The sequence below is a fragment of the Apis mellifera genome, linkage group LG12 (assembly GCF_003254395.2).
Source record: "Apis mellifera strain DH4 linkage group LG12, Amel_HAv3.1, whole genome shotgun sequence".
NCBI lineage: Eukaryota > Metazoa > Arthropoda > Insecta > Hymenoptera > Apidae > Apis > Apis mellifera.
Window position 1 is genome coordinate 4,362,251 of NC_037649.1, and position 16,286 is coordinate 4,378,536.

Below are 16,286 nucleotides of genomic sequence, written 5' to 3' on the forward strand. Positions count from 1 at the left end.
TCCTCAATTAGCGATCGATGTCCAATCCGCGACAAGAAAGTTGGCCCACAATGGCCGTGAGACGTCAGACTCCGTGGCTCCAATCTCCGATCTGTTTCTCATTGTCTGAAATCGCATAAAAGTTTCACCGGTAGCATTTAGGGAATACAATAGCAGAAATATCCCCCGAAGTAGCATAGAACACGCATAAAGAGCGAGCGAAGGACAGAGAGGGACCAGTAGGAGAGAGAGAGAGAGAGAGAGAGAGAGAGAAACCAGTAGAAATGGATCGTCTTCCCCTCTACCGTTGTCCCCTCCATGCACGGGTAGAAGGGTCGTGTTTACAGGCGGGTTCCGCTAGATGGCACCGAGGCTTCCTTACGCGGTGGCTCGCAGTCGCTCCACGGCGCTCAGACCGTGCGGTTCTCTTTCGGCTTTCGAAAAAAAGCCCGCCAGCATAGCAGGCGAGCATCGACTCGATTTCTCCTTCTCGCTGCGCAAGCGATACACACACGTATCTCCATTCTAATATTGAAATCTCGTATCAGATATTTCCATCTGATAGAAAAATCTATATATCCGCATATACTTTTCGTGAATAGAATTCATCATCTCGCAGAACGCAGCCTCCGAGAATTTCATTCGGACACGTTCGCGGCCCGAATCATTCGGTCCCTGGAGGAGGACGCGGGAGCGCCACGCTCTCGGTGTTTCTACCCCTGTCGTTTCAGTCAACCGCGAGCGAGCGTCGCGGTGTCACGTGTTTGCGTTGTATCCGTTTCCGCGTTAACCAAATAATCGACAAGGCTTGCGCGATCGACCAACGATTCTTCTCACGAAAATTTACATCGTTGAATATTATTTGATCGAACGAACGATGTTATTGATACATGCAGTTGATCGAGGATATTGAACGGAGGATTTTTTTGGAACAAATTTTTTTGGAATAGACTGGAAGATCGTTCTAATAATCGCGATCGAAGGTGCATAGAGGGCACCGGTGTGCGGTCGTTTTCTGTTTACGCTCTCTGTTTTCTGCCGCCTGCCTCTCCATTGGGTGGCTCGCTCGTGATCGCCACGTGGTCGTGCCGCGATCGATCAGTGGGTGCATCCTGTAACCGGCCGCGAAGGAAGCGGAGCACGCGAAGCGGAGATAAGCGGAGAGGATCACTCGGAACTGGTGCTGCTAGGAAAACGTCCTGCCAGCCAGAGTGAGTACCCTTGTTACGATCAACGAACTTGTAGCATATTGTTACCTTGCCGCATTTCCACCCCGCTACCCTCCTCTGTTTGCGCCCCGCTGTCGATGGTCCTTGAACTTGCTTCGCCGAGGGTAGGATAGGTCTTTATTTGTTGCATCAGGTTATCGAAAGAGTTTTCGCGTTATTTCCTCTGCCAATTCTTTGAACATTGATATTTTTTTCATAATATTATTACCATTGTGGTATGTATCACAATTTTTCTTTAGTTTTTGTAAGATATTTAGAATTTTTTTTTTAATATTTTCATTTGTAATTTGTGGAGCAAGCTTCGTTCATGTAATCGAATTGTTCGGTTAATTTATAGAAGTTCATCAGTTTACGTGACATTAAAATGCATGATAATGTAAATTCGAACACAATCTATAACATCTAAACGTGTCAAAGGTATTCAAATATATTACAAAGACGTTCATATAAATGAAATGATAATAGGAGTAGAAAAAAAAAGTTGCTAAAATAGCTAAAATTTATTTAAACATCTAAAATTTTGTTCATAAAAATGGAACTCGTGTAAAAAACTGTTTCACTGTTTCTCGTTCACTGACAAATTATAACATTTATAAATGTATGATCGACAAAATTCTCTTTCATAATACTCAAATATTAAAATTATATTGCTAATTAAATTAATTGTACTATTTATTATATTCAAATTAAGAATTAATATTCTAATTATAAAATACTAAATTATATTACGTATATTGATAAATATTAAAAAGAATACATCTACACTTACATTTCCCAAACAACTTCTTCACAATCGATCAACTTTATCGACGTTAATTATTCGATTTCTAGAAAGTTAAAATTAATTACTTTCATATATTAAATTAAACATTATTATTCGTATAATCATAGAGCTATAACAATTAACACCATCGATGAATCAATTATCAACTTCTCGATTGTCCAAATGCGAAACTTGAAAACTTTTCTCAAATTTACTCGATCCGAGATCACGAGGTTGTCCACCAATCGTTCCCGCATTGTGGACGAGTGCGATTAAATCGAACTTTCGAAAATTTCGCGAGCTTATCGGGTGGTGCACCATCGATCTAATTGCATCGATTGTCAGCAAACCGCGTGAAGAGAGAGCAGAGCGAGGCCTGCGCCCGTACCCAGGTTTAGCCCTTTAAATGACTTAGCAGACAATTTGCCCATTAACTCAGCCAGTCTCTAGCCGTAATGGAAGCCATTGTTCGACCTATCTTGTCAGTAATACACGGCCGCCTTGTCTCTGTGTATATATGTGTGTGCGCTCGCGGCGCGTGCACGTATTGCAGGTAGTAGGAGGATTCTGTGTGCACGCAGGGGGACATCAAGACACTTGCGATATCGGGTAACCTACATTGTGCGTCGAGATGAGATCGTCTCATTACGATTACGTTAATTAATCTAACGCATTATGGCCTGATATAGTCCCTTAAGAAGGCTTGTCCGAAAAGCTAGCGCGACGTAACTGTTTCTGGTATATACAAGGGGGATAAGGGATGAGGGAGGTAGGATGGTAATATCGCTTGGAGGAATAATTATTTCGTATATTGGATTTTCGTGGCTTCAGATTAAGGTGTTTTATTGAACAGGGATAATAATGGATTTGAAGTTATCGTGTGCAGCGTTAAACCAGACAGGGTTTTAATATTCTGAACGGTGTTGTTCAGATTTTATTCGGTTAATTAGTTTGTAATTGTATTGTTGGAATAGAGGTGATGTTTGGTAGAAAAGAAATTAATTATTGTTTTTTGTTTTGCCAATAATAAATTATGAATCCTTACAATCTATGTATCATAATTTTTAGTGATCTCAATGTAAAATAATACGTAATATTTAATAATAGTAGATATTCATAAATGTGAACCAAGTTAGAAGAGATTTAGTCATCACTCACCATCCTTTCCTCTTCATTTATACATTAAAACAAATTTATTTGTCATATCTATTTATCAGATCTATTTTTCCTTATTTTTTTTTTTGAGATGGAAATACAAAAATTCAAATCACACATTCAACATGCAAGTTCAACAAATCCAATTATATTTTTTCTTATATCGAATTAGTGACTATGAAATCACTAAACTCTTTTAGAGAGAATATATAATAATACTTGACGATACGTCGTTCAAAAATCTACAATTCCATTACATGAGAAATAACAATACAATAGAAATGGATATATTCATAATATCCACTTCTCTCTCATCACGTGCACCTCTCATCATGTCGATGTCCTCTTCCACCTAGAAAAATCCTAAACGAGAAAGATACAAACTGAAATCGGTGAAAAAGATTAAACTCTCAAAGTGGAGAGTAATCGCTCATTTCAAATACCGCGCTCGTCCGTTGACAACCAATTGAAAAGGGCATCGAGTGACATCAAAGGTTCCGCTCGCCTCTTCTCTCTCTCTCTCGTCTCTTCCACTCCTCCCCCCTCCACTCCTCTTCCAATGCACGGGACGAGCGCGAACGATAACGCGAACGGGGACGATGGCGGTCGATGGCGAATCCTTGGAGGACTCGCGGTGACCGGAACTCGAGGTGGAAGGACACGGTGGTGGGGGCGTATCGGCGCCACCGGTGGGCGCAGAAGGCGCGAAAACGTCCTGTCGCGATTAGGCTGGCAGGTTGGGACAGGAGGTGGCACAGGACTAAGCTAGAGAGCACGGCCTCGGTCGCCGTGCGCATCGAACGAGGGAAACGGCGAGAAGGAGAGAGCAAGAGGAGAGAGAGAGAGAGAGAGAGAGCGTGTGTAGCGGTGAGCATAGTCGGGCGACAGTCCTTGAACGGGCGGGGGACGAGGGCGATGAATGAGGAGAGAGCGTGAATACGAGAGGATGAATCGAGGTCCTTGATTCGCCGTGCGGAAGGCGATCGAAGCGAGGGAAAAGATTGTAGCGCGATATTTATTGTTATTGAATGGTCTTTCCTTTATTTTCAATCCCTTCAATTGGAATTGACTTTAAAATTAAACGATTTGAAGATATCGATTGCGTATGCTCGGATCGGGGAAGGAAATTTTGTTGCTATAAATGTTCTTTCAGGGATTTTAAAGGAATTTAAAAATTATACGATTTTTTTTTGAAGCTCCTTCTCACGAGGAAACAAATTGTAATTTGGGAAAGCATTATTAGTACTGAATGTTTTTTTTTTTTTTATTTTCAATGTGAAATCAATAACTTTAAAATTAAATTATTAAGTGTAATGTTCGAGCAGTTTAATAATGTTTTATGACATGAGAAAAAGTAACTTTGTATCCATTTTTCTTGTTATTCTTATATCAGCCTTTCTTATTATACTCAATAGTTTATTTGACAGTTTATTTTTTTTCAATATAATAAGTACAGTTTTAAAACAGTTAACAAAAATAAACTTAAAAAAGTAAAACAGTCTTTTTAATATTAAAGAATTAACAAATTAATCAATTAGATATTTGTTAGATTGTAGAATAGTGTTTCAAAATTGTAAAAAATAAAATAATCAAATGATTTAATATTTTTTCATAAAATATCGATTTAAAAAATTAGCTCGACTATTTCACAAATAAATTAAAAGCATTTTGAATGGATAGAATAGCGGAAGTTGGAGAAAGATATTGTTATTATTTTATCTCTCCATTCTCCAGATAGTTTTATTCGTTATTTTGAAGAAACAAAGTTGTGAAATCTATATAAAATACATACGTATGTATAAGAACTCTATTTAATAGAAAAATGAAACTTTTGGGAGAAGCTATAATAATTACTTTGTATGGCGAACGTTGATTGAAGCCTTTGTACTCTACCTAGATTGGATTATGTTGACAAGGCTTGTTCGATTAGGTAAATGTATGGGTAAGATGTTTTATTAGCAGTATATTAGATCTCAGAGAGGGGTGAATAATAGTTGTGTTCTAATTTAAAGGTCATTTGGGACGAGTGAGGAATTGATTAGAATGATAATTTTAATTAGAACAAAAATATGATACGTATATTCTAACATGTTAAATATTTTTTCTTGAATCAATTTAATAGATTTAAAAAAATAAATTATTTTACAATAAGATAGAAATATGCAAAACTTATAGAAGTTTGTATTTTAAAATCACTAAGATATAGCAGCCAATATTCATAATGTCTAATTTTTAGTTGCAAGGAATTTATTATACTTATTAGAAACTGTTAAAACTATTACAATCAAAGATCATCATTGGCTGCAATTTATAATAAAAAATTAAACAAATAATATACTTTTGATTGAATAAATAATTGATTGAAACATTAAAACTATAAAACAAGTTTTTGTAAAAGCATGTATAATTCTGTTAATAAATCACATATTTTACAAAATTTTTTAAATAATCAAATCTTTGAAAATAGAAATCACATAAACTAGCATTAGAGATTAAAAACTTGTTTAAAAACAATAATAACTTAATACTTCAAAATTCAATTTCGCTACACCGATCCATATCCGAAATTAAAAAAAAAAAAAAATGATTTTTATTCGAAAAAAGAAAAAGAGAAAATTCGCACCCATCTGCCAAGAATAATACCAACACCGATCTAATACGAGGATATATACTCATACTCGATCGATTTTATGAGCCGTAAACTCGTAAAGCAGGGTTCAATGGGTTATCAGTCTCCCGTGACTCCCCTTTAAGAATCGATTCGAAGTGTAAGTGTCGGGGAAGAGATATTGTCCAAGGCCGTTTAAGAATTTAATCGAAATCGTATGGTCGGGACGATTACGGGAGAAAATTTGATTTTTGGAACGCGCGGCGTCCAAATCGTGGCGACACGAGGAGGAGAAGGAACGGAGGTGATCCGCGAATGAAGATTCATTGCGCGGCATTTATTGGATCGTGACAAGCGAGGAAGAGGGATAAAAGCTGCGAAGGGTCAGAGAGCTCCATAAGAGAGAAGATGAGCAATTCTCATTAAAAGTCGAGTATTAATATTTTAACGGACGCTCGTCATTCGAGCGAGGCTGGGTTGTGGTGCCCAACCGAATATCTCACCCTTCATATCGAAAATTTGTTAACCTCTTAAGCGACCCGTGAAATTGGACAAATTGAAAAAAATTTTTAAACCTTTTTCTTTCTCTTATTAAATTTTTCTCACTAACTTATTCTTAGACCGAAAGCAAACAAGCTTTTATTTAAATAAAATACTTTCTTGACCGAAATTCAAGAAGCTGTCCAACAAACGCATATTCTAAGTGGTTGGATAATTTATTCTAATTTATTCTAAAAGGTAATTTAAAAAAAAATGGAAAGAAATAAGTGGAAAGGTAAAAAATATAACCAAAAATTTGTTGGAACCATTAAAGCGTTTCCAATAATTCACGAGCTTAATTAAAAAAGTTAGGTTAGAATTTTGCAATTTAAAAATTTGAATGCAAATTACTTAATAAAATAATAAAATTAATTCGACAGATTTAACTATAATTGGAAAAATGATTTCAAAAAGAGAATTAATCAAATCTCTTAATGTAATAAATAAAAGAAAAACTCTAGGCTCCCATTTCCACAAAAAACCCTGATAATAAAACTCCCTTTATCTTTCTCAAAACTTCAAAACATATCCCAAATATCTACCAAAAAAAATTTTAAAAATTTCCAGGCACAAAAAAAAGAACATACAAAGTATACTCATTGATGGCGTCCACCATTGGATGTAACTGTTAGATAACTGTCTCGTTTTTTCCTTCTTCCTTTTCCTTTTTTTTCTTTTTCTGCGATCTTATCCTATCCAACGAATCTCGCCAGGTACATCTGCACCTGCGCAACGTCGCAACACCAGATCTCGCGCGATTCGTAAGAAAAATCGTCGAATGACGTCCCATTGCAGATTATCACGGGACGTTATCACGGAAGTAGAGGGGAGTGGACAAATTGCGGGGAAGGTAATCGCGAGATAAAATGACGCGATAATCGCTTTACAGATTGACAGAGGGCCAACGTGGAGGGAGAGCACAGCGAGTCGTGTCACGTCGATGTTGCTCGCCTCGATCCTTTGGGAGCTTTGCGAAAGCGACGCTTGTTTCCGCGACGCTTGAGCACCGCTGCGTCCGCTCATATTACATCCGGGATTAATATTAAATTTCACACGATGAGTGCAATTTCATTACCCCCTCCTTCTCCTCCTCCTCCTCCTTCTCCACCAGCGCCTTTCGCCGTCCCGGCACCGTTCGTTCCTCGACCTTTCAACCGAACTTGTCCAACAGTGTCTTGCAAGAGGGAATCGAGTTGATAGGGCCAATTCTTCATTTTTAATGTATCGTGTAAACCAGTTTTTTTTTTGTATAAACGAGTTATATACGAGAGAGGATGTTGAAATGAAGAGTTGAAAAGTCTTGGTGAGTCCAGTAGGAGGAAAAAATGTTCTAATTCAAAACAAGATCAATCTTTCTTCGTAAGATTGGCTTTTTGTATCATTTATAATACATTCGATTACATGTTGAATGTAACAAAAAGATTTCAGAAGTTAGAGTACAGTTAGAGTAATCTGTTAATTTCGTTAAGAATGATATAAAATCGATTTTGAGATTCTTCAGTTAATAAACGTGCAATTAGAAAACTAAATAACTGGCATAATAAAAATTTTCTATGTTTTATTTCAATCTAAACAATACAAACATATTTCTTAACGTATGTATATATAGACAAGTCTCTCCTCTGATAGATAAGTCGATGAAAAAAATTGGGGATCAAATTGCGATAAAGGAAAAGCAGTTTTGTTGGATTTATTGGAATGTAGAGTTTCGGTTGGAGGAGTGGAGGAGATCTTGTTTGGGGATGAAGTTTGAACGTGTTGCGTAAGCGGATCGATGTTTGACCCATTGAATGTTTGGTCTGCTGAAGAGAGAAAGAAAGAGAGAGGGAGAGAGAAAGAGATTTAATATTTAATGAAATATTGGGTGAACCATGAGATGGACCATTTACGTAATTTCTGAAATACTTGCTTCATATTCGTACGATTAGTAACTTGATCTAATAATTTTGTACTATAAAAAGAAATTTATTTAATTGTCTTTATAAAATAAATACGACATGTAATTCAATAGCCAGTATAAATGTTTTTATACTTAATAAATATTGTGAATTATTATCGAGATCTGAAATTTTCCAACGTTATCTATCGATCAAGAGAATGATATTACATTAACTTTATTCGTACTCGCCAATTTAATATCTTATATCATTATAACTGTCATACTATCTTAATATCCTAATATAAATCCAAAATTTATTTTAAATTAAATTAAAAATCGATGGGCAAAAATATAAAAGTATAATAGTAGATAAAAGTATAATAGTAGATAATAATAGTATAATAGTAGATAAGATAAAAGTACAATTTAAAGTACAAATTAATCCTCCATGGATATAATAATGATCGTATTAATAATTGAATAAAATAAAATTTTCACAGGCTTTCAACCAATATCATCAAACTTCGCCTTCACCTAATCATCGCCTAAAAATCCCTTCTTCCTGTCTTTCGCGTATCGAAGCAGCCCACCGGCCGCAACTGCGAGGAAAAGTCGAAAGTTAGACATTAAACCTTCCACCTTTCGCGTCCCGTTTGCACGACCTACAGGCACAGATGCTCGGTTGTGCAGGTGCGTGTACATGCATGATTTTACATGCCGGGGGTCTACGTGCCCGTGTAGGGCCGAGAGGGTTGACTGGCTCTCCAGTCGATCAATAGCACCCCCACGTTTGCGTCCCCGGGTGAATGCATGCGATAGGCACCCCATTGCTATGCCACCCCGAAAGCCACTTTATATTTTAGTGGGAATGTTCTACAACCCTTGGAAAGACACTCTCGAACCGGTTCGAACGGCCGAGACCGATGCCATGTGCGAGTTCGACTCCTCTCGCCCTCCCTTGTTTCGACCCTGTTTCCGAATGAATATGACACGAAGGTCATTGTTTTAATCCTCGTAATTAATGCTCTTTTTCTGCCCTCTTCTCAGATCGATTCCTTTTTAGTTTCTGATTTTTTTCTTTTTAGGAAGGGAAATTTTTAGAGGACGGAAACAGAGAACTTTATCTTATTAAATATAAATTTAAGTTTTTTAAACAATAGTTTATCAAAAGTGTTACAAAATTGGTGAAATGTAATATTGTATCTATAATATCAGAAAATCCAGAATTATTATATATTCTTCAGTTTGATTATAACTTTACAGGATTATTCCAATTTTATTCCAAACATCATTTTCCTCCAAAATCTCTATTAATTTATATATATTATCGAATCTAATAAATCAAATTTCTACTCCTCGTAAAAGTTCTAAAGAGAAGAGGTTTAAGAAGTCTTATTTAAAAAGAAAGAATTCGAGAATATTTTCGAGATGATCAATGTTTAACAAATGGCGTCGATCCTCTTTGCAGTTAACTTTGCAGTTAACTTTACAGGATTATTCCAATTTTATTCCAAACATCATTTTCCTCCAAAATCTCTATTAATTTAAAAATTCTCTTATCCAAATTTATATATATTATCGAATCTAATAAATCAAATTTCTACTCCTCGTAAAAGTTCTAACGAGAAGAGGTTTAAGAAGTCTTATTTAAAAAAAAAAAAGGAACAGCGTTCGAGAATATTTTCGAGATGATCAACGTTTAACAAATGGCGTCGATCCTCTTTGCAGTTAAAATTTCGTTAAGGAACTCATTATCGGCCGGGACAGCACGAAAACGAAGCGATGGTGGGCCAAGAGAGGTCGAGGTGACTTCGGCAATGAATTAAGGTCGCGACATTAATCCTGACCGGGGTAGCAGCGGGCCGTGCTATCACGACATGTCGTAAATAACTTTGGGGAGAGGGACAAGGGCAAAAAGATTTCTAAAGAAATGTAAATTAAGGAATAAATTGATCGGTGCTGCTCGGTACCAGCGACAACTTCGCCTTCAACTGGCCGCAACGAAGTGGCTCCTTTAAGCAGCTTTTGCTTCTCGAACGAAGGGCGCGATCGAACGGTCACGCAAAATATTAATTTCGTTCCCTCGCCTTGTGCACGCTTGTAGATTGTGTCGCATTGCGACGTAATGGTCCCTGATACAACGATTGATAAGCAAGCAAGATAGCCTATCCTCGATAAAACTAACACGAGTCGGTTGCTAGATTTGTTTAGGATTTTGAAAAGAAGTTTGTAATGTTTGTCGTGCATTACTCGGTCGATAAGATTTTTTGCGATCCTTTATAATTGTTACAATGTCGTAATAACGATTTAAATGCAATTACGTCGATAACCCTGATGAAATGAAACCTTTCTTTTTCAACGTTTCATTGTTTGCGATAAAGCAGATGGATCGTCGAATTCCGTGTTTAAACTTTAACTTTTTAACTTAATCTGTTACTTTTACTCGAAAGTTAAACCTGTACAAGAGTCTGAAAATTTTTGATACTTGACATTGTTGATAGATCGCCAAGTTCTAAAAGTATCTTACGATAATCCAAATCCGTGATGAGTATTGTTGAATATGATCGAGCATAATAGATGCAATTTAATATCATGATATATTCTGATAGACAAGATTATATAAAAACTCTCGAAGAAAGAAGTGACTCTTTATCTCGATTCTTCTTCAAAACGGATATTGACTTTAACGGATAAATGAAATGGTAAAAAAGAAAGAGAAAAAGAGAGAAGTTCCTCCGTTGACGAAACAACGGCGGGGGATTCCCTGGGAGTATCTTTCGAGGATGAGAAGCGCAGTCGGTACGACAGGTAGCTGCACGGAGAATCATACTGGGTCACGTTTTCATCAAGACCTCAAGGCGCGGACGGAGATCTCGGTGATACAGGAAGAAAAGGATGAAAGGATGAAAAAAGGACGGGGACACGGATAGGGGTTGAACACACCATTGTTTTTCGACACACTTTCTCTCCGTCTCCTCTCGAAGACAATGCGCGCCTTGCCTCTAACCATCTCTATCGCGCCCCGCTGAACGGCCATCGTTTTTCTTTCTCTCCTCGTTGGCATGTCACTGCGCTCATTAAGTAAATCACCGTCATGGCGGCTCGTTTTCGAGCCAAAGTGAAAATTCACGGTGCGGACGGATGTGGAATCTCTGTTTCCTCCAAGGAATTTCTCTTCAACGCTATTTAGATGCCCGGAAATATTTGGAGTTGGAAAAATTAAAACAACGTGTCCTCCAGCTGGGAACGTTTTATTTCTGCTCGGCGAAGCTAGTCGTTCATCGTGGAGTCGCTCTTATGGTATTTGCATGAAGAAGAAGTTTCAGAATTATCGCTTGATTAAGAAATAATAGAGAGAGATAAATGAGATATTATCATTTTATTTCATATTTGATATGTATTTTTATTGTTATTGCAATTAAAATAATTGAATGGAAAAGATTGTATCAAAACAAATTTTCATCGAATTTTTAGAAGAGAAGAAAAGTATTTAAAATTCCTTAATTTAAATGTGTTTATTACACACTGTTACAAAAATTCCATAAACGTTATCTTTAATTATATCGCAATAGAATTTGCTAATTAAATTACGAAATGCCAAAAGAGACAATGATTAATTAAATAAAATAGAAATTTCATTTGCGTTGCGGCATAAGTTATAAAAGTTCAACTTATTAAGTTTCTATATCTTTTTATATCTTAAGTTTTATAAAAAACTTAAAGTAGGTAATTAGAACGGTAATTTATATAAAGTTTATAATATTTGGTAAATGCGATAAAGATTTTTTTATATTTTAACTACAAATTTCGAATCTTTATTAAATAGTAAGTAAGCGACAAATTATTGAAATATATTTTTTTTACTTTATAAAAATCCCACAAAAAATATTCATCGCATGACATATTCCCCGAGTGCATAAATTCTCCATTTTTTTAAACCCTTCTCGCCAACGATTAAACCAAAATGCATACGTTCATTAGACGTAAAGTGTTTCTTTCATCACTCTTTATTACATCCTCCTCCGAGCCGACCTGTTATCTCGAAACACTTTGTACACGTAAGAAAGGTGGCGTGTGTACGTGGCGCGTGAGCGAAAAAAGGAAAGAGGGATGCGCGATCTCCCTCGTAACGAGATGGAGCTACGGTCGGCGTGTGTTAATGAGGTAATGAGAATAACGTGCATCGTCTGGTAGGAATATTAACGGCCGGTCCGTCCTGGAATTTTGCGCGCAATCTGTCTGCTTTCGAAGAAAGTATCATTTGCAATGTGTAGCCGGTGCTACATATAATGAGCCGGGCCGTTGATCGATACCTCACCGGCTAACGATGCAATTTTGACGAAGTTATAAAAGAGCGTGGCGATCGATCAATGAGATTGAATTTTGCAACGGTCACACGTTGAAAGGATCGACCGCCGCCAATGAAATAAATATCGCTCGATAACTTATAAATATTTCTATGCAATTTTTTTTTTTTTCTTTTTAGAGATTTTCGTACGTCTTCGTACCTCTTCCCCTCCCTCCTCCCTTCTGCTTGGCTACCAGTTCTGTTCCGTATGTGTTTTCGTCCCCTCTCTCTGTTTCTCCAGCTCTCGTTCTTTCTCCTTCTCTTTCATTCTCTTCGTCACCCTCCCTCCCTCACCTTCCTTCCTCACCTTCTGGATTTGATTGAATTTTTTCCCAGGGAAGAAATGTTTCCACCAAATGAATCCGTCGAAATATTGCATTCCGACAAGCGCGATCCAATTTTTCGTTTAATAAAAGAGAGCTTTCCTCCTCGCAGACCTTTCATTTCTTTCTTCACGCCTTTTTCGTAACCTTCACCGTGGCGAGGGGGAAAGATAAACCCTCGCGCCCCCTTCGATCTCCATCGATCATCATACCTCGATCTTTTTCTATTCAAATTCTTATACTTGTTTCTCTCTCTTATGTCTTTTTTTATTTTCATAATTTTGTTTTCGAACGATTCCATATATTTTCGAAAAATATCTTTGATACATGTTACAATATCCTTATTATTCTTGTTTATATTTCTTGAAATGCAAATTTTATGTATATATATATTCGTATAAAATATCATTTCCTTAATAATATTTTATTATTAGAAGAAGATTCATCCTAGTTAATATTTTTTTTCTATAAATTTCACATTTATGCGAAAGATGACTGGGAATAAAATAAATAGCACAGATATGGAAAAACAGATCAAGATTTTATTATTTGAGAATAGAAAAATTTATTTTTCGTATTTTCGTGTTCTGAATCCAGCTATAAAAATTGCCTATCACATCAGATTGAGAAGATAAAAAAATATCGATTTTTTTTTTTTTTGCAATTATAAAAATATTCGAGAGAAAGTAAATTTTCTTCGATATTTTGATCAATCAAACATAATATTATTCTTCCCCTGCAAAATCAAACTTGATTTATCATCATAAGATTTTTTTTTCTTTTTTTTTTTCATCGTCTTTAAGTTAGTTCGATAAAGTCATTTATTCCAATAAAGTCAAAATGTATATTACGATTCATCGAACAATAGAAAAAAATATCTTTTAACGAGCCTTTATTCATATATATATATATCCAAAAAAATGAATAACTTCAAAGCGGGTATGTGACGTACTATTATTTTGTTCGAGAGTTTTTTTCCAATATTTTTGTCAACTGGATCATATAATACTATCCTCCTGTAAAACCAAATTTAATTTATCATCGTAGGATAGAGTACCTTTTTTTTTTTTTTTTTTTATCATAATATATCGCTTTAAAGTTATTCCATTTTTAACTTATCGACGACAAAAATGAAGTACAATCGAACGTTCGAAATTATATAAAATATATATTATGACAATTCCTTGAACATAGAATCAAAATGCTTCATGATAAACAGATCTTTACGTAAAATTAAATTTTTATAAATACAATCCTAAAAAATGGATATAATGCGTATCTTTTTGTCACGTGCATTTTATAGATTCTTTTATAAAGAAATTTTCGAATAATGGAACAGATTCTTTTTTAATTATTCTATAGAAAGTATAAGAAATTTTCAATTTCATATACTTCTGTCTTTTAATGCCAATGATCGTAAATTTTCAAACATTACATTACATTGCGTTGATGCTTTCCCCAATTTTCTGGAACTCTGATCATTTTCTAATCTCATCACACGCATATATATATATATATATATATATATATATATATATATATATATATTTTTCACTTTAGTTAACACTAAATACATACGTTTACGTTTCGATTATTGCATACGGTGCGCGAACGTGTCCATTGTCAATTTCAAATTAAACTCAATTTCCCCTGTTGCGGCAAGGAAAGACGCTTGTTTACATTGTTTCGAACTGTAAATAGTGTACAATTCGGATAATAGAATGTTCGGTTAACAGAACCGTTCGAATATTAGGATACTCGGGTGGAGTAGATGACGGAGATTCCGCTGTAATTTCGAATCGAATCCGCTATCACTTTTCTTGTTATCGTTTCGAATAAAATAAAAAATTCGTCGTTCAACTTATCCATTCACCCGTCGTACGAAGACTTATTTCAATAGACTTTTCTTGTTAATACGAAATTTCGATATCGAGATCGCATTCCAACGCTCCATCCTTCCTCATCCAACGATCATCGAAAGTTATCGCGACGTTTAATCGCGTGTCGGTCGCGACGATTGCACCAGTCGAAATAATTTTTTATTAGCCGATTCCACGCAGCCTCTACTTTTAATCCACCCCCCTTCCCCTCCCCCGACATTTTAATATCGCGTATCGTTGCTTTGTGAGCTTGTAAATATACCCGTCTCTCTCTCTCTCTCTCTCTCTCTCTCTCTCTCTCGCTTTCTTTCTCTCTCTATACGCTCGCCTCTGTCCTGCGGCGTGGAGGCAAATATGGAAGGCTGGGAGGGAGGGAGAGGAGGGAGGGAGGGGGATAGATAGGCAGGGTGGGCCGGTACTACTGAATAAATATAAACGATAACCAATAATACCTGTAAAATTAATAATAATCATGATCATATATATCGTCCTTGCGGCTCTCCTCGCCGCCCATCAATCACATCAAAAATTCCGGATTGGTCGATCCGCGAGTCGTCGTCGCCGTCGATGGTCCATGCCCGCCGATTCATCTCGATGAGTTTGTAATTAAAAAATTAATTAAACGAAATCCCGGTCGTGGGTTGAATTTTTTTTTTTCTTTCTTTCTTTCTCTTTCGCCCGCGTATCTCTGCTCGCTGTCATTGTACACACAATGTTTGGTATATCAGTCATTGTGAATTTTGAAACGATTTCAACGAGCCTCCTTTACGGGATCGTTTTTTTTTTTTCACTTTTATTCGATTCACTGTATGCATAATCGTATATACGATCGATTTATTAGATACGAACGAGTGTATCGCGTTTATGAATCGTAATATATATATATATAGAGAGAGATATTCTTGAATAAATGCAGTGATTATTGAGATATTTATTAAGATTGGAAATAAGATGAATTTGATAATCTTGTGACAGATTATCTGTGGATTTCGCGAATACTTCAATTTGGCGGGAAACAATTGATAAGAGGGGAATGAGATTTCCTGAATTAGTTATGGAAATTATTATGAATTATGTGATTTTATTCGAATAATATTATTTTATAATTATAGAAAGAATTATTCATTGAATTACATGATTTTTAATTATTTAATTCTTTTCCCTTACAATATCTGATTATGCACAACAAAAAAAAAATCATTAAATAATGATTAATACATCATATCTTTTTGTTAAAATTTCTTAAATGAAAAAAACCTTTAAAAATGAAAACTATATACTTACAGAAGAAAACTGATTTTTTCTAGAAATGTATTGTAAATATTGATTGAAACTAAAATATTATTCTTTTTTTAAATAAAAATTGGGCTTTCAAAACATTACTTGTAGGATGATCCAATATTATGAAACATAAAAATTTATTCATTTTTCAAAGAATTTTATTATTTCTCCGTGTTATTCATTTCAAACGAGAAAATTCGTTTAATTGTATCTCAATAAACTATTCATCTTCTCCTTAAAAAAAAAGAAAAACCATTATACACAATCAATAACTTTAAAAAAATTTAACCGAAACCACGAT

At 35.6% G+C, this 16,286-nt stretch overlaps 1 long non-coding RNA gene and 1 other non-coding gene across 2 annotated transcripts in view; one reads left to right on the top strand and one right to left on the bottom strand.

The window, feature by feature from the left end:
• The first annotated feature begins 358 nt into the window (after window positions 1-358).
• The window catches only part of LOC113219153, a 312,779-nt gene continuing 296,851 nt past the window's right edge, over window positions 359-16,286 (top strand). Inside the window, exon 1 of the long non-coding RNA XR_003305859.1 lies at window positions 359-1,190. This is a non-coding gene — a long non-coding RNA (uncharacterized LOC113219153). The remainder of the gene's footprint in view (window positions 1,191-16,286) is intronic.
• On the bottom strand, window positions 12,822-12,946 carry Mir3777 (microRNA 3777). Its single transcript, NR_039474.1, has one exon. It is a non-coding gene; the product is annotated as a microRNA 3777 (primary transcript).